The sequence below is a fragment of the Podarcis tiliguerta genome, assembly GCF_965153285.1.
Source record: "Podarcis tiliguerta genome assembly, chromosome: 8".
NCBI lineage: Eukaryota > Metazoa > Chordata > Lepidosauria > Squamata > Lacertidae > Podarcis > Podarcis tiliguerta.
In genome coordinates, this window is record NC_139541.1 from 8,938,846 (window position 1) to 8,956,937 (window position 18,092).

Below are 18,092 nucleotides of genomic sequence, written 5' to 3' on the forward strand. Positions count from 1 at the left end.
ATTGTAATAAACGAAATCTGCCCTTATTCCCTTTTGGGGGACACAAGAGCCATTATAGAGTCCTTTGTAGGTTCTCCATCGGTCGGAGAAAATAACAGAGGCCAACCAGAGAATATTGAGAAGCAAAGCAGCTTGTAAGCCTGATCTTTATTGAAATGTTGCAACGGGGTGCTCCCCTCACATGCAGGAAAGGAGGAGGACCCCGAACAAAGGTGTGCCTGCCCTTATATAGACATTTTAAATTGCCCGCCCTGGAGTCCAAGACCACCCCCAGACACATCATACCCACATCACAGAAAGGGCGGTCTAGTAATCTGAGTGCTTTGTTTCCTGTTGTTGTTTATCTCCTGTCTGGCAGGTTACCTGTTAATGCTTACTTGACTGGATACCCTGGGGAGCCTGGCCAGTCTTTTGTAATGATAAATACTTAGTTCCTGAGCCAAGTCACAGGCTCACCCTATTCATAAGCAGACATTCCCTTAAGACAGGATTTGTGAAGGAAAAGGCAATGGGGAGGCTTTTCCATTTTCCTTTGACCCTGCAGAGAAAACATTTGGTCAGTTTGGGAGTCAAAATGGCTTCATGGCTGCTTCAGACATGTGGTTTATATATTTATGTACGTGTTTGCTTATGAACCTTAATTTTTTTATTTCACTAGGTAGGACTGGGAGAGACTCTCTGTCTGAAATCACAGAGAGCTGCTGCCAGTCAGTGTAGACATTACTGAGCTAGGTGATAAATGGTCTGACATGGTAAAAAGCTTCCTTTGCTCTCATTGTGCTAGTCAAGTTGCAGCACAAGCAGCAGTGGGACCTTAAGAGTCCTAGGGTGCACCCAGAGAGGTGTTGGGACTGGTGCCCCTGAGCAGGTACATTTTTAAAAGTGCCCATTCATGTCATTGGCATCAAAATAACAACCTATCTCCTACCCCACCTCTGTGCTTTAATCCATATTTTCTGGGGGAAATCTTTGTTTGTTTTTTAAACTTACCAATGGCCCATTTGTGATATTTCCATGACTAGTTTTCAGTACAGCGGTACCTCGGGTTACACACGCTTCAGGTTACATACGCTTCAGATTACAGGCTCCACTAACCCAGAAATAGTGCTTCAGGTTAAGAATTTTGCTTCAGGATGAGAACAGAAATCGTGCTCTGGCGGCGCGGCAGCAGCAGGAGGCCCCATTAGCTAAAGTGGTGCTTCAGGTTAAGAACAGTTTCAGGTTAAGTACAGACCTCCGGAATGAATAAAGTACTTAACCCGAGGTGCCACTGTATTTAGTTCTTGCCTGGAAGCAGCCTAGCAAATGTATGGTGGTCTTAATTTTCCAGACTGCAGCACACCTCCTTTGATGCGTAGAATGTTAATCTGTGGGGCTGGGGAGTTGTCAACAGTGAGGTCCGAGGAATTGAAATGCCAGAAATTACAGGTGGCCATCATTAGGTTATGAACATTGGCCATTTAGAAAAAGAAAAAATTATTGATAATGTAGACTTCTAGTATGCCAATTAGTACATGCAGTGTGATTTAAAAGCCCATTGTCCTGCTTCAATCCACACATGATAGCACTGAACCATTAGAGGAACTGTAATTCATTGGTTCCATAGTGCAATCTCTGTTGCAGGATGGTCATATCTAAGGAGAGTTATGGTGTAGTCTGGGAAATTAAAAGTGGTGTCCTGTTCCACCATTTTCAGGGTATTGCCATTTCTGATGTGATGTCAGACTTATATCCATTTGATTTTTTTGCACAACAGGTATCATGTTTGACCTGCGCAGAATGCAGAAGGGCATTGCTGGCAGATGTTGGCACCTTATAACATTGGAGGGTGAGTAGGTGAATACAACATCCTGATATTGTAAATGACTGTGTTAGGTCCTTTATTGATGCTGCCGAATCAGACACGGAGGCAGAGTTGGCACCTGGGCACCTGGGTGTGCTGCAGAGACGGGTCCCTGGCTACCTAACTCTGTTATGTGACCTATTCAATTAACCACAGTAATTCAGTAAGCTGGTGCCATGAGCTAAGGTGAGACCAGTGGCGTAGCGTGGGTTGTCAGCACCCGGGGCAAGGCAAGTAATTTGCGCCCCCGAACCCGTGGATTTGCGCCTCCTAACCCCCAGATGTTGCGCCCGGTGCGGCCGGCACCCCCTGCACCCCCCACGCTACGCCAGTGGGTGAGACGGAGGTCTGACGGTGCAATCCTGTACAGGTCTACTCCAAAGTAAGAACACCAGGAGAGTCTTGCTGGATCAGACACAAAGAGTAATCCCAAAGAGTAAGCATGGAGATTCTGGAAATAATAATAATAATAATAATAATAATAATAATATGCTTAAAAGAGCAAAGAAAATTCAAAGAAAATTACAAACTCAACTCACGATGTGGAATTTTTTTTCTTTCTCCTGCCAATAGAGGGCAGCAAGTGATTTTGTTTCATGTTGAATTAGTTCATAAAAATCTATTCTTGACTTTGTCAGTTATGCATTCTGACATTGTAGTAATAATGAAAAATGAACTCTGAGAGAGAGGTGCCTTCTGTACACGAGCAGAGCTGGAAGGGACCTCCAAGTCAGCTGCTCTGGGTAATCTCAGGGACAATTAAATCTAATTTGAATTTATTGTCAGATGTATTTATTGCGACAAATCTCTCCTTCTGAATTAGTCATGATGCTTTAGTCATGATAGTAAAATGGAGCCAGAATGTGCAGGTGCAGTCTATCTCTGAGTATCAGATGCTGGGGCGGGGGCTCAGTTACGGTATGCCCCACGGAGAGCCTCAAGGTCCATAAATAACAACACCCTAGTGGTCCCAGGCCCTAAGGAAGTTAGATTGGCTTCAACCAGAGCCAGGGCCTTTTCAACTCTGGCTCCACTGGCCTGGTGGAACGCTCTGCCTCATGAGACCAGGGCCCTGCAGGATCTGATTTCTTTCCGCAGGGCCTGTAAGACAGAGTTGTTCCACCTGGCCTTTGGCTTGGAGCCAATTTGATTCCCTCCCTCCCTCTCTTTCTTTTTTCTTTTCCTTCTCCTCCTGCGATGAGGCTACATTTTAATATTTTAATGTTCCATTATTTTAATGTTGTATTTTATTTTTGTTTTTAAGTTGTAATCATTCATCTTGTTTTTATTATTGCTTGTAAGCCGCTCTGAGCCCGGCCTTGGCTGGGGAAGGCGGGGTATAAATAAAAAATTATTATTATTATTATTATTATTATTATCATTATTATTGGCCTGTTTTATGTATTTCCTCCATCTTTAGCACATGAGTGCTCTCAGGGCAGCTCAGTTTAAAAACAAAAATAAAATACAGGCAAACATAAAGCCACATAAAACCAAGAAAACAGTAGCAGCAAGTAAACAGTACATGTGAAAAGCATCTTGGGGCCACAAGCTTAACATGAGTCAACTGTGTGATGCAGCAGTTGCATCAACAGAAGTCTAGTGTCCAGATCAAGGAAGGTCATAGTAGCACTCTATTCTGTCTTGGTTAGAACACACCTGGAATACTGTGTCCAGTTTTGGGCACCACAATTTAAGAAGGCTGTTGACAAGCTGGAACGTGTGCAGAGAAGGGTGACCAAGGTGATCATTGGGTTTGGAATCCAAGCCTTAGGAGGAATGGATAATAATAATAATAATAATAATAATAATAATAATAATAATTTATTATTTGTACCCCGCCCATCTGGCTGGGTTTCCCCAGCCACTCTGGGCGGCTTCCAACAAAGATGAAAAATACACTAAAATGTCACATATTAAAAACTTCCCTGAACAGGGCTGCCTTCAGATGTCTTCTGAATGTCAGGTAGTTGTTTATCGCTTTGACATCTGATGGGAAGGGCGTTCCACAGGGCGGGCGCCACTACCGAGAAGGCCCTCTGCCTGGTTCCCTGTAACTTGGCCTCTCGCAGTGAGGGAACCGCCAGAAGGCCCTCGGCGCTGGACCTCAGTGTCCAGGTAAAACGATGGGGGTGGAGATGCTCCTTCAGATATACTGGATGAGAGAGTTGTGTATGTTTAGCATGGAAAAGAGGAGACTGAGAGGAGATAGGAGAGCCATCTTCAAATATCTTAAAGGCTGTCTCATGGAAGATGGAGCTAGCTTGTTTTCTCCTGGTCTGGAGGGTAGGACTCGAACCAATGGCTTCAAGTTACGAGAAAGGAGATTCCGACTAAACATCAGGAGGAACTTTCTGACAGTAAGAGCTGTTTGGCCATGGAACAGACTCCCATGGGAGGTTGTGGACTCTCCTTCCTTGGAGATTGTTCAGGAGAGGTTGGATGGCCACCTGTCGTGTATGATCTAGTTGAGATTTGTGCATTGCAGGGAGGGCCACCAGGGGGCGCATTGGAAGATGGCCGACAATAACATCTCTCCGACCCACACGAGGTAATTAAGAGGCTGATATGGGAGTATGCAGCCTCCCTTGCCCCCCCAAGGGAATGGGGGGGGCTGCCTTGCCAGCTGTGTCCATAATACACCCCCGGATTCGAAAGAAGGGGGTAAGGACACTTGGCATGAAACCTTCGGGTGAGGTCGGCTCTCCCTGACGCTTTCTCTAATCGCGGACTGGTTCGCATTAGCTCAAAATATATAATTGGAAATATATAATTGGAAAGAAGCTAATGCACATACATCAAGTGAAGATCGGGAGTAAAGACTGCTGATTAATGGGATCTCCAGCGCGGGCTGGACAAATAAATCAAGTGAAGAATCATCATTAAAAGATTGGTATGTTGGAGTGAAACGGAAAGGGGGAGGGAGGAAAAAACTTTTCTTATTTTGTCTTATGTGAGTACCAATAACCCTCTCCTCCAGAGAGAAGAATCGTTGCTAATTACTAATCACAAGCAGGAGTTAAGAACTGTGTGGAAATGAATTGCTGATCAAAGAGAGGACTGGTGGAAACATCGGGGAATGGAAAGAAAGTTTTATGACACAGTTACAAATGGACTTTCGTTAAGACAGGCTTGCCCATAGGAGGACGAGGGGGAGGAGGACCAGGGTCATTGGAATGTGAATGTATGGTTATCGGAATGTGATCTTGACCTGGCAGGACCCCCTTGAGATATAGATTGGCAAGCCTGTGGAAATCAACGGACAGACTGTGGGAATGTTCTTTCCGGAGGTGTGGAAATGGAGTCTGTCCTTTATGTGATATGACTCTTGGAGAGTGTAAAACCGACACAGAATATGTTCGTTTTCAACCCGCTTGTGAAGATTATCAGAGATCACAAAGAAAGGAATATATGATAACAACAAGAAGAGGAGGAAAATAAGAAAGAGACTATCTGGACAGAACTGGATAGAACTGTTTAATTAAAGCAGCAGCAGCAAGAGTGAAGTTTGGATCCCTTTCGGAGCTTGAAGTATGGCTACCCCCAACAAAAATTTTAAAAATCTGGCTGTATAATTTGGAACTAATGTGATTTGGAATTAATGTGATTTGATTGGCCTGTTAATAAAAATTATATTTTTTTTAAAAAAAGAGATTTGTGCATTGCAGGGAGTTGGACTAGATAACCCTTGGGGTCCTTTGCAACTCTACAATTCTAGGATTCTAAGTTATTTTGGGTTTCTAAATGCCCTTTAAGAACACAGCGCGAGTGGCGCTGTGGGTTAAACCACAGAGCCTAGGACTTGTTGATCAGAAGGTTGGTGGTTCGAATCCCCGCAACGGGGTGAGCTCCCGTTGCTCGGTCCCTGCTCCTGCCAGCCTAGCAGTTCGAAAGCACATCAAGTGCAAGTAGATAAATAGGTACCGCTCCAGCGGGAAGGTAAACGCCGTTTCCATGCGCTGCTCTGGTTCGCCAGAAGCGGCTTAGTCATGCTGGCCATATGACCCAGAAGCTGTACGCCGGCTCCCTCTGCCAATAAAGCGAGATGAATGCCGCAACCCCAGAGTAGGTCACGACTGGACCTATTGGTCAGGGGCCCCTTTATCTTTACCTTTACTTAAGAACAAATATGCTGAGGTATGTGTGTGTGTGTGTTCGCACACACACATGCATGTGTATGTAAACACACATGTATGTAAACATGGGTGTGTGTATGCCAAACTGAGTTGTTGACCCAGGTGGAAGAAAGCCTAGTTTCACCCCTGCCTCCAGAGTTCATAGTCTGAAAGCTTACATACCCTGAAGGTCCATTGCCCTCTACAGGTAACATGCCTGGACTTGGTTGGAGCAAGTTGGTAAGAGCTTTCCATGGATGCTTACTGATTGCTACCAAGGTCAGAGCAGGGCCACGACTTCCAGCAGTCAGTGTAAAGCTGCCTTTCGTCACCTGGTGCCCAGTGGTCAAGGATGATGGGAGTCGGCCAGCTTGGGGATATCTGGTGTAAACAATGCAGGGCTGGATGCGTTGATGGGCTGACTGGGTCTAAGACAGATTCCTACGTTCCTAGATGGAGCACAGTTTCATAAGAGGTAACCGAGAGTTAGTTTGGCTACACGGTGGATGTGCGATTTCTGAAAGTGTCCGGTTTGAATGTTTAATTGTGTGTGAAAATACAGAAGTGAGCCTCTCTGCTTTGGCACACAGCTCCTCCCTGAATATTACTCCCCAAGGGAAAGGCAGCCAGGTCCCTTGACCGCCAAGCTGCCCGATATCAGAGCCCTCCCAGATAGCAGCTTGGGAGGTCGGCTCCTGCCAGCCTCTGATTTAATGTTTGTCAGGTGCTGGAAATTTTCTGAGCCAATTGATCATTGCACTCTTCATTGACCCATCCATCCATCAGGGCCGGCGGCTCATTTCCTGAGCACTAGTCCCTTGTCACTCAAGAATTATAGATCCGCTTGGCTGAGGCATGTAGAAAATAATTGTTTTGGGTGCTTCTGAGGCCTGAGAAATTCAAAAACTGAAATGGGATTCTCTGGCCTGCCTCTCACTTGCTTGATTTGCATCACGGTGCTGACTTGTCAGATGAAAAGACAACAACTGTTTTTGAATGTCAGTGTGTCCAAATGTGTATCTTTGGAGCCCTCTTCTCCCCTTAGATATCCCTGGAGAACTACAGTGGTGCCTCGCAAGACGAAATTAATTCGTTCCGCGAGTTTTTTCGTTGAGCGAGTTTTTTCGTCTTGCGAAGCACCACTGCAGTTAAACACTAAGAAAGGCGAGGAGCGGTGGGGAGAAGCAGGGCAGCTGCCGCAGCCGGTACCTCAGACTCACCCGCGGCTGCTGGAGGGCCGCGGGGCTCAGGAGCGCGACTCCGGCTGCAACGCTGGCTGCTGGCGGCAACGGCTCTCTCAGAGGAGCGCGCGAGGGCGGTGGGCAGCAGCGCGAGGCAGCCGGAAGGTCGGCCATCAGCCGGAAGGTGGGAGGGAGCCGGAGGAGTCGGCAGCCGGAAGGTGGGAGGGAGCCGGAGGAGTCGGCAGCCGGAAGGTGGGAGGGAGCCGGAGGAGTCGGCAGCCGGAAGGTGGGAGGGAGCCGAAGGAGTGGGGAAGCGTGCGTGCGTGCGTGCAGTGACCGTCGCCATGACAGGAGAGGCAGGGCTGTTTCGTCTAGCGAAGCAAGCCCTTAGGAAAATCCGTCTTGCGAAGCACCTCAGAAAACGAAAAACCCTTTCGTCTAGCGAGTTTTTCGTCTTCCGAGGCATTCGTCTTGCGGGGTACCACTGTAATCGATTCAAGATCAGACCCACAGTGTAATGGGATCTGTTCAAGCAGAATGTGAGAAGCCCAAGTGACTTTGAAGGCACGGGAGGCGCCCAACTTGCTAAAGGGGGTGGGGGTCTTGTCACTGCCTGGAAGAAGTTCTGCCTGGCAGATGCCCCCTCGGGTTTCATAATGGAAGAAAATAAAGCAATGAATATGTTTTCTTCTTTTGCATGGATAGTGTTGGATGCTCAGATCTGGAAAAGAGCAAAAGCAGCTTGCAGCATGATCCACCCTGAAACGTGAGAGCATTGTTCTTATTCATTTCAGTGATTCTCCATCCTTTTCAATGTTTGACTTAGACCCAGGGTGGCTAACCTTCTCCCAGTCCAGAGCTTTGATGGGGAGATTGGGGCTTGGGGACCCACTTCAAATGGCTCTGCAAGAATGATCTGGGTCACGGCTTGTGGGTTTGCCACCTATGGCTTAACTGTTTGTGGCATTTCAGATCTTCATTGCTGCTTCCTGGGCTGCCTGCTGAATTTCTGTTATTCTTTCCCAGCTTCTAAAACAGTTTTTGGAAGAAGCCACCAGTTTCCCCCAGAGCTGTCCATTTTTATATCTATGTTTTGCACTCGGTCTTTGTCTAAGATTATCTCTCTTTTTAAAGCATTAACAGCACTTCGGACATCTTGGAAGGATGCAGTTAAACACTAAACCATACCTTTATGGCAGTGACTAATAAAACAGAGATATTGAAGTCTTAAAGCAAACCATTTCTTCTTGTGCTTTCTTCAGCTTCTCTTAATGTTTGCGTGCTTGGCTTAAAAATAGACATAAAATCTAGCATCCAATTAATTTTAGGGGCTTCTTTTTAGCCAGCTAAGGCATTGTTAAATTGCTTAACCAGTTAAGCAGCCCTCCTGTTGGGAGTTATCCACAGGCTATATAAGAAAAGCTATGCTGAATCTTCTCAGGCCTGAGAACTGGTGCAAAGAGTTTCAGCACCTTGGATAGTGACCATGGCCAATGGAAGATAGAAGCCTTGTAGGAAGAACCGAAGCCACTCAAATTCCTTTGCCATGGCGAGGATTGCATTTTTAAGTAACCTTTCTTCTAAAACCTCCCACGCTACCATGTTACAATGGAAGCCTTAAAACAGCACAATTTATGGAAGGAGCAGGCAATTCCTTGCCGGAGTTGTGTAGGACTTTATGCCTGGTAAAATTTGATGCGTTGTCATAAATTACGTTTTGGCTGCAGGTGCTGTTAGATATAAAGCAAAGGTAATTGTTCTGCTGGCCCCTCCCAACCCAGCTGGTGGCTTTGCTCCAGATGCCTGTTCGAGATAGTAAATGTGGCTTCTGGAAAGCACAGGTCCTTTTTCCCATTCTGCCTGTAAAACACACAGACACATTCCCCTACCCACACGGTGGCAGCCATATAAGAATTAGCGAAATGCAATAGCCTCTCAACTACACCCCTGCCTTCCCCCTTAGTCTATAACTTTAAAAGTCTTCACTTCAAAAGGTACCGGTTTTTAAAGTAAAACACCAAGAATGCTTCATTTTAATCCTCTTGTGCTCTTAGGAAAACTGGAATCTGCCATACTGTGGTCCATCTAAAAAAAGCAGGGGGGGGGGGGCATGATTTGCCTACCAACACACAGAGCCTGCCTGTCACTAGCGACCTCAGGAAGGAGGGTGTCTAAGTAAATTAAAGACCCTCCTGGTAGCCAGCACAGAACAAAGAGAACTTATACCCCAACCAACAGTCTGGGCACTGGACTTAGAAATTGGACTTCCCTACCAAGAACTCAAGGGACGTGGGTGGTGCTGTGGGTTAAACCACTGCGCTGCTTGGGCTTGCCGATCGGAAGGTCCGTGGCTTGAATCCCCACGACGGGGTGAGCTCCGGTTGCTCGGTCCCTGCTCCTGCCAACCTAGCAGTTCGAAAACACGTCAAAGTGCAAGTAGATAAATAGGTACTACTCCAGCGGGAAGGTAAATGGCATTTCCATGTGCTGCTCTGGTTCGCCAGAAGCGGCTTGGTCACGGTGGCCACATGACCCAGAAGCTGTACGCCGGCTCCCTCGACCAATAAAGCGAGATAAGCGATGCAACCCCAGAGTCGGTCACGACTGGACCTAATGGTCAGGGGTCCCTTTACCTTTACCAAGAACTCAACACTACTTTAAAAGAACAAAACTTTTATTTAGGAAAAAAACCACAAGGGTCCATTTTTATGTCGTGAACTGCCCTGAGATCTTCAGGTGAGGGTGGTATGCAAATTTAATAAATAAATAATCGGTTGGCATCCGTCTGTCTCAGGAGACAATGGAGGAGTGGAATTTCTTCTCTTTGTGCTCCTCCCAGCCGTCATTTCTCCTCTGGTCACTGCTGTGGATACACGACTTGACTGCCTGTCTCCAGGCACTGAGACTGCAGCCAAAATGAGTGCACTGGTGGGGGTTTTTTGGGTGGTGTTGGTGGGGAACCCAAGGTTTGTAGAAGTACAAAAATAGAATAAATGGAAACATCCCGACAGTAAACTCCCTGAAACATCTGTCAGAAGACTGAGCATGCTCAGTTAATGGAATGTTGTCTATCAACTGGGAAAGTAGGGGGACTAGAGTAGCCTAATGGGTGCCCTAAACACAAGCACTCTTGGGGAGGGCAGATGGCATGCTGCAACATTTTGTTGCAGTCCCGATGGTCCCTTAAACCTCACTGTCCATCCCTGATTTATTACCATGTGGAAAACGGTGTGGCTGTTGATTTGGAGAGCTGGGAGCTGATTGCCTTTTGGTATTTATGACTTCCAAGCGCTGGACATTTAATCAGCAAACATTTGTTGTTCCTCCACCTCCTTCTCCTCTCAGGCACTGAAAGGAGATCAGTAAAGAATTTTGAAAGCCTTGACTTTAAAAAAAATCACACACACCCCCCGCGAAAAAACCCCCACTTTTAAAATGTGCCTATACTATAATATGGGTAGTGAGCCAGGTGTCAAAAAAGACCACCCATTATATGCATAGTATAGTCTCCATGTCACATTTACATACATTTTTGTAACCCAGTTAGTCTGCCAATTGGCCCGGTGCTAGAAGCCGGCTCCTCATACAGCATGGGTAGGCAAACTAAGGCCCGGGGACCAGATCTGGCCCAATCGCCTTCTCAATCCGGCCCGTGGACGGTCCAGGAATCAGCGTGTTTTTACATGAGTAGAATGTGTGCTTTTATTTAAAATGCATCTCTGGGTTATTTGTGGGGCCTGCCTGGTGTTTTTAAATGAGTACAGTGGTGCCCCGCAAGACGAATGCCTCGCAAGACGGAAAACCCGCTAGACAAAAGGGTTTTCCGTTTTTCGATGCGCTTCGCAGGACGAATTTCCCTATGGGCTTGCTTCGCAAGACAAAAATGTCTTGCGAGTCTTGAGATTTTTTTCCGCTCCCCACCCCCTTTTTCTAAGCCGCTAAACCGCTAATAGCCTTTTAGCAGCTAATCCGCTAATCCCTTAAGCCTTTAATAGCCGCTAATAGCCGCTAATAGCCGCTAAACCGCTAATAGCGCTAATCCGCTAATCCGCTAATAGGGTTGCTTCGCAAGACGAAAAAACCGCTAGACGAAGAGACTCGCAGAACGAATTAATTTTGTCTTGCGAGGCACCACTGTAGAATGTGTGCTTTTATTTAAAATGCATCTCTGGGTTATTTGTGGGCCATAGGAATTCGTTCATTTCCCCCCCAAAAAATATAGTCCGGCCCCTCACAAGGTCTGAGGGACAGTGAACCGGCCTCCTGCTGAAAAAGTTTGCTGACCCTTGCCAGAGAGCATGTCTTTGGGAATCCTGCCATCTTCCATTCTGTGGATGTGACCAAGTCAGTGTAAATGTCGCTGAGACAGAGTGCAAACATGCTGGGAATGTGGACTTGGGAGAGCACATCTTTCTTTGAATTTCTGTTCTGCTGTGTGATGCCCCAAATCCTTCTGATGAAGCTTAGGTGTTGAGGGGCTGCCCGTGGCAGGTGTAAGTCACCCACGACTCGATTCCATAAAGCAGCGTGCTCAACGTGCAGTTGATGAGTCTCTGTAGAGCTTCCTTGGAAGTGGGCCGACAAGGCTGCGTCATCTGCAAACAGCATCTCTCGGATAAAGGTCCTGTAATGGTTCTAGGGGTTGCTCGTGCGTAAGCTTGTCCCAACCTCTGGCTGGGTTACCTGAGTGAACCTTTCCTGTCTGGGCAGCCACTCGCCCGTGACTGTCTCAATCGCTGGCAGAATCCGTCAGTGGGCGTTTCTTAAACTTCTTCCAGCAAAGAAGCTCTTTGACGCCAAGTCTTCGCCTACTCTCCCTGCGCGGAAGCCTTCTGTGCAAGGAGGGCGTAGGCAGCGGAGGGCCCTTCCTCTCCCCGCTGGTCCCCGGCAAGGAATCATGGGACCACCTCGCCGCTTCCCCCATCTGCCCCCCTTCTCCACTGGAGCTACGTTGATTCTCTTCCCCAGAAGACGGGCTGCCTCTCCCACTCCCGGGACGCTCTCTGGGAACCCTTTGGAGCTTGCTCTCTCCCTTGGACACTGATGGCAGTTCCCTGACAGGTCCTCTGCACTATTGTCTTGGATGGGGACGTGCCAGGTTGAATGGATGCATACACACACACCACTTTCAGATATCTGAAGATAGCTATCACAACACCTCTCAGTCTTCTCTTTCTCTAAACATCCCCAGCTCATTTAACTGTCAGAGCAAAGAAACTGGGTCATGCAAAAGGAATGTGTGCATAGGGCATGATTGAATTGGTAGGCACTAGAGGTGGGGAGCATGGGACGCGGGTGGCGCTGTGGTCTAAACCACTGAGCCTAGGGCTTGCCGATCAGAAGGTCGGCGGTTTGAATCCCCGCGACGGGGTGAGCTCCCGTTCCTCAGTCCCTGCTCCTGCCAACCATGCAGCTCGAAAGCACGTCAAAGTGCAAGTAGATAAATAGGTACCGCTCCGGCGGGAAGGTAAACGGCGTTTCTGTGCACTGCTGTGGTTTCGCCAGAAGCGGCTTAGTCATGCTGGCCACATGACCCAGAAGCTGTACGCCAGCTCCCTCGGACAATAAAGCGAGATGAGCGCCACAACCCCAGAGTGGTCCGTGACTGGAGCTAGCAATCAGGGGTCCCTTTACCTTTAGAGGTGGGGAGCAGAAAGACCACCAAGGCACCTAGAACCATCGAATCAGAAGGGAGACCAGGTGACATCTAGTCCAAGCCCCTGCAATACAGGAATCACAGCTAATGGGTTAATGTTGTAAAATACAGTGGTACCTTGGATTAAGAACTTAATTTGTTCTGGAGGTCCGTTCTTAACCTGTTAACCTGTAACAGGTTAACTGTTCTTAACCTGAGGTACCACTTTAGCTAATGGGGCCTCCCGCTGTCACCGCGCCACTGCCCCACAATTTCTGTTCTCTTCCTGAAGCAAAGTTCTTAAGCCGAGGTACTATTTCTGGGTTAGCGGAGTCTGTAACCTGAAGCGCCTGTAACCCGAGGTACCACTGTACTGAGAAATCTTCCTGGTGGAGGCTATATTCCCTCTCCCTCCTTCGCACACCTTGTATTTGGAAAGCTGAAATGAAATGAAGCAACAGGCTTCTGCCAAGACATTATCCAATCACTCCTTCCTGAGCATCCTCAAGGTGTGGAATTGATTTGGTTCTTGCAGTTCTGATCAAATAAAGCAGGAGATCAAATTAGCCTGCAGATGAATTATGAAGCAGCAGGCTGCGAAGCCCCCAGATCTCAAGGAAAACAAGATACCCTCAGCAGAGAAGGTGAATATCAGAAGTGACAGTTATCTTCGGATGGTAGATTTTCTGCCCTGCCTATGGATGCTGTTCCATACTTACTGCAGAAACCTTTGTAGAGATGGCTGTTGTTTATGGAGGTCTGTAGCCATGGGCGATGCCTGCAGTCTTTTTAAAATCTACAGGGGGTCACTGCCATAGATATATGAGAATCTCACGCAAGTGTATTGATATAGATTTCTAAAGGGTACTGAGTGCAAGTTCACAGCATCCCGGTTATTGGAACCAGGTCAAGGTGTTTGTAGCCCGCATCTATGACTGTCTCAAGCGTGACAGCTGTTGTGTGGAGACTTCCAGGTTTAAATGCATTAATGATAATTAAGCAAGTAGGCAGTGAAAGATGGGAAGAAATTGCTGATCTAATTAATAAATTGGAATACAAAAGGGGAGGTGGGAGGAAGTCGAGGAAATAAGTTATTGAAGGAAGGAATCTAGAAAAATGGGAGTGTTTTCTTTTTTTTTTTAATATCATTTTGGCACAACGGAATTGACTGGTGCATCCATGTCAAGCATCAGGGACATCTCCAGGTCCCGTATCAACTGCTTCTCCTCCCCTGCACCAGCGATAGGGGAAATCTGGAGCAGAATCCTCTGGGGTTCTGCCCCCACATTCTCTTCCTGCAGAGTATTAAGTCAGTGCCAGATGAGAATATGAGTTTTCAGAGTGCTGGCTGCTAAAATGTGTTATCTGGGGGCCGGGGGAATCTCATTAGTGCCAGCACTGTATCAGGATGCAATTTAGCCTTGCAGGCAGGTCTCGGGGAGGCAGGGAGGGCGCGATCTCCCCAGATTCTGTTTTATGCTGCTCCGCAGACTGAATGCTGAAGCCCAGCGGAGAAAGGAGTTGTGTCACTGGCCTGATTCTGTAGGTTCTTCTTATGTTCTTGTAAGTTGAACTGGGATGGGCGCGGGAGGACAGACAGGGGGAGAGAGAGGTTGCCCTCAGGGTGTCCCAGGCAGAGGGCATTTTGGAACCCCGAGTACCTTGATGTTCTTACTAGGGCTGCAACCTGGTTAAAAAAAAAATCATCACTTCAGTGCTGTAATGGTTCTAGGGGTTGCTCGTGCGTAAGTTGCCGCCACTCCTGGCTAGGTTACCTGGTTGAACCCTTTCTGTCTGGGCAGCCTCAAGTTTCGTGGCTGCCTCAGTCGCTGGCAGAATCCGTCAGTGGGCATTGCTTGAACCTTTTCCAGCATAAAAGCTGTTTGACGCCCAGTCTTCTCCTACTCTCCCTGCGCGGAAGTCTTCTGCGCAGGGAGGGTGTGGGCAGCGGAGTACCCGTACTCTCTCCGCTGGTCTCCGGCGAGGAGTCCTGGAGCCACCTCTCTGATTCCCCCATCTGCCCCCCTTCTCCACTGGTGTTACGCTGATTTCCTTCCCCAGCGGGTGGGCTGCCTCTCTCCCTACTGGGACCCTCTCCGGCATCCCTCTGGAGCCTTCTCTCCGCCTCCGGCTCCGATGGCAGTTCCCTGACAGGTGCCATGAGTTTTAGTAGATTATTATGTGGGGCTTCTCTTGCACTTGATCCAGAAGCCGCCGTTAGTACAGAATGCTGCGGCCTGATTGCTGACAAGAGTGTGACCACTTCCGCATATAACACCTGTGTTCAGAGATCTGCACTGGTTACCGATTTGCTGCTGGGACAAGCCCAAGGTGTTCCGGTTTGTATATAATAAGGCTGCCATACATCCGGACATAGCCGACCATCCAAAACTGTGTCCAGGCAGAAATCGCAGAAATGTCCTGGAAAATCCGGACGTATGGCAACCCATGTCAGTAATGTTGATTTTGGCGAATTTCCTTAAAGGTAGCTGATAAACAGATCAACTTTTGGGAAAAGTTTTAAAAAACAAAACTCAACCTCTTTTGTGTCCGGATTTTCACCTTTTGAAATATGGCAACACTAGTATATAAGGCCCTTAACAACTTGGGACCAGTTTAGCTGTGACCTCACCCCATAAATGCCCACTCGGCCACTTCAGTATGTGGAACTGGCACTCTTAACAGCTGCCACATAATACCACCTTTGTAAGAAATCAGCCTTCTAGTCTGACAGCACCCACACTTTGAAACTCCCTGCCTGTTACTCTTTTTAGCCCTTCTAAAAACATTCTTTTTTAGACAAGCCTGTCCAGATATGTGGAACGTTGATGTGTGTTTTAATCTGTTTGGGGCTTCTTGTGGATCCTAATTATTTTCTGTTTTTCAAATAGTTTTCTAAAACTTCTGTTATTGATTATATAATTGTTTTATTCTTTTTGTAGACTGCTTTGAAGGTTTTTTGTTTTCTTCAAGTGGTATGTAATTAAGGTTAGGCGTGGCAATTTAGTCTTGCCGTGCATTTGTGTTTTCAATTATCTTACGTGAAACAGCCTTGAGATGGTAGTAATAAAATAAAAGTAATAATAAGAGCCGTGTTGGGTTGGACAGAGGCTCCATCTCGATCAGCATCCGCATGGGCCAATCAGAAGCCCACAAGCAGGGCCCTCTCCTGCTGTTGCCCCTAGCAACTGGTACCCAGAGGGATATTGTCATAGCTATTGTCTCCAATAGCTGGCGTCTTTCATCCATCCCTTATTAGAACCACCTGAGCCAGTGACCATCATGTGGCAAGGATGAAACCTCTTCTTGTGGAAAATTGGGAAACTGAGTGAGAGGGGGCTCAGCACTGAATTTTGCATGTTTTCAAGAAAGGAGACTCTGACTAAACATTAGGAAGAGGTTTCTGACTGTAAGAGCTGCTGTTCAACAGTGAAATGGATTCCTTTAGAAGGTGGTGGACTCTCCTTCACTGAAGGGTTTGAAACAGTGATTGGATGGCTGTCTGCCAGAGATTATTTTTTTTAACCTATGATTGCAGGGGGTTAGACTAGATGACCCTTGTAGGTCTCTTCCAACTCTACAGTCCTTATGATTCTATGAAATCTTCCTTTTTCCTGTAGACTGACACCGCAAAAAAAGAAGTTCACCCGTATGAGAAGGAATGAATAAATTGAGCAAATCCCACACATTTTTTTAAATAAAAAAGGTCCTTGTTTCCATGGCAACTGAAGTGATGCTCTGTCACTTAAGGAGGCATCTGCGGGGGAGAGAAGAAGTATCTTCAGGAGAGCTCAAACCTCAAAGGCTGGGGGCAGGTTTGGTTTTGTGAATTCCCTCCACCTACCTCCTGGATGCTAGTGAATCAGTTGCCTTCTCTGTGCAAGGAATTTCTTTATTAATAAGATTTTTTTTCTTGATTTCCCCCTCTAAAAACTAGGTGCGCCTTATGGTCCAGTGCACCTTATGGAGCGAAAAATTTGGTAAGTCAGCTACTTAATCTGAGCAACCTTTTCACTAAAGCTAAATTCACAGCATACATTTGAAGTAGAGTGGTACCTCGGGTTAAGAACTAAAATCGTTCTGGAGGTCTGTTCTTAACCTGAAACTGTTCTTAACTTGAAGCACCACTTTAGCTAACGGGGCCTCCCGCTGCTGTGCCGCTGGAGCACGATTTCTGTTCTCACCCTGAAGCAAAATTCTTAACCCGAGATACTATTTCTGGGTTAGCGGAGTCTGTAACCTGAAGCATCTGTAACCTAAAGCGTACCACTGTACTATGATACCATTTAATCAGCCATGCATTTTCCAAAATTATTATGGGAACTGTAGTTTGCTAAGGGTGCTGAGAGTTGTTAGGAAGTCCCATCTTCTGATCTCAGAGCTATAATTCCCGGCGTGTTTTAACAGCCAGTCTTTTTTTCCAAGGCAACTCTGGGGGTCGTAGCTTGTGGGGGTGGGGGAGGCCTCTAAACAACTCACAGCATCTTTAGCAAACTACGTCTCCCAGAGGTCAAGGTCACTCAGTGAGCTGCATGGTTGTGTGGGGATATAATAATAATGATAATAATAATAATAATAATAATAATTATTATTATTATTACTAATAATAATAATAATAATAATTTTTTATTTATACCCCGCCCTCCCCAGCCAAGGCCGGGCTCAGAGCGGCTTACAAGCAATAATAAAAACAAGATGAATGATTACAACTTAAAAACAAAAGTAAAATACAACATTAAAATAATTGAACATTAAAATATTAAAATGTAGCCTCATCGCAGGAGGAGAAGGAAAAGAAAAAAGAAAGAAAGAAAGAAAGAAAGAAAGGAAGGAAGGAAGGAAGAAAGAAAGAGAGAGAGAGAGAGAGAGAGAGAGAGAGAGAGAGAGAGAGATATGAACCCTGGTCTCTCCCAGGTCCTAGTCCAAAACTGTAACCATTATACAAGACTACCACTTAATGTGCACCAAACTCAATCTTTTGCGCAAACCGGCTGAGTCGACGCAGAGCCTTTCCATGTGCAAATTCCCAGCCTTCCTAAGACCCCTGTGCAAGAATCTGGTTTCAGAAAGCTTTGGAACGCCAGCCCAGCCGCCTCCATCCATCCCAGCTCCTGCCAGCCTCATCTGTCACAATAATCAGACCCCCAAATTCATGCCCTGACTCCTGACGGCCGCTGATGAGGAACTGCCAGGCAGAAACTCATTTTTATCCATTGATGAACAAGCCAGGGGAGCGTTCAGGGAAGCTGCATTGCATTCGGCAAAGATGACGAACGGGCTGGATAGAAAGAAGCAGCAACTGCCGATGCTGTTTATTT

At 46.8% G+C, this 18,092-nt stretch overlaps 1 long non-coding RNA gene across 1 annotated transcript in view; it reads left to right on the top strand.

Annotated features, from left to right (window-relative positions):
- The first annotated feature begins 18 nt into the window (after positions 1-18).
- LOC310684018 overlaps positions 19-18,092 on the top strand; it is a 143,127-nt gene continuing 125,053 nt past the window's right edge. Inside the window, exon 1 of the long non-coding RNA XR_014514657.1 lies at positions 19-157. This is a non-coding gene — a long non-coding RNA (uncharacterized lncRNA). The remainder of the gene's footprint in view (positions 158-18,092) is intronic.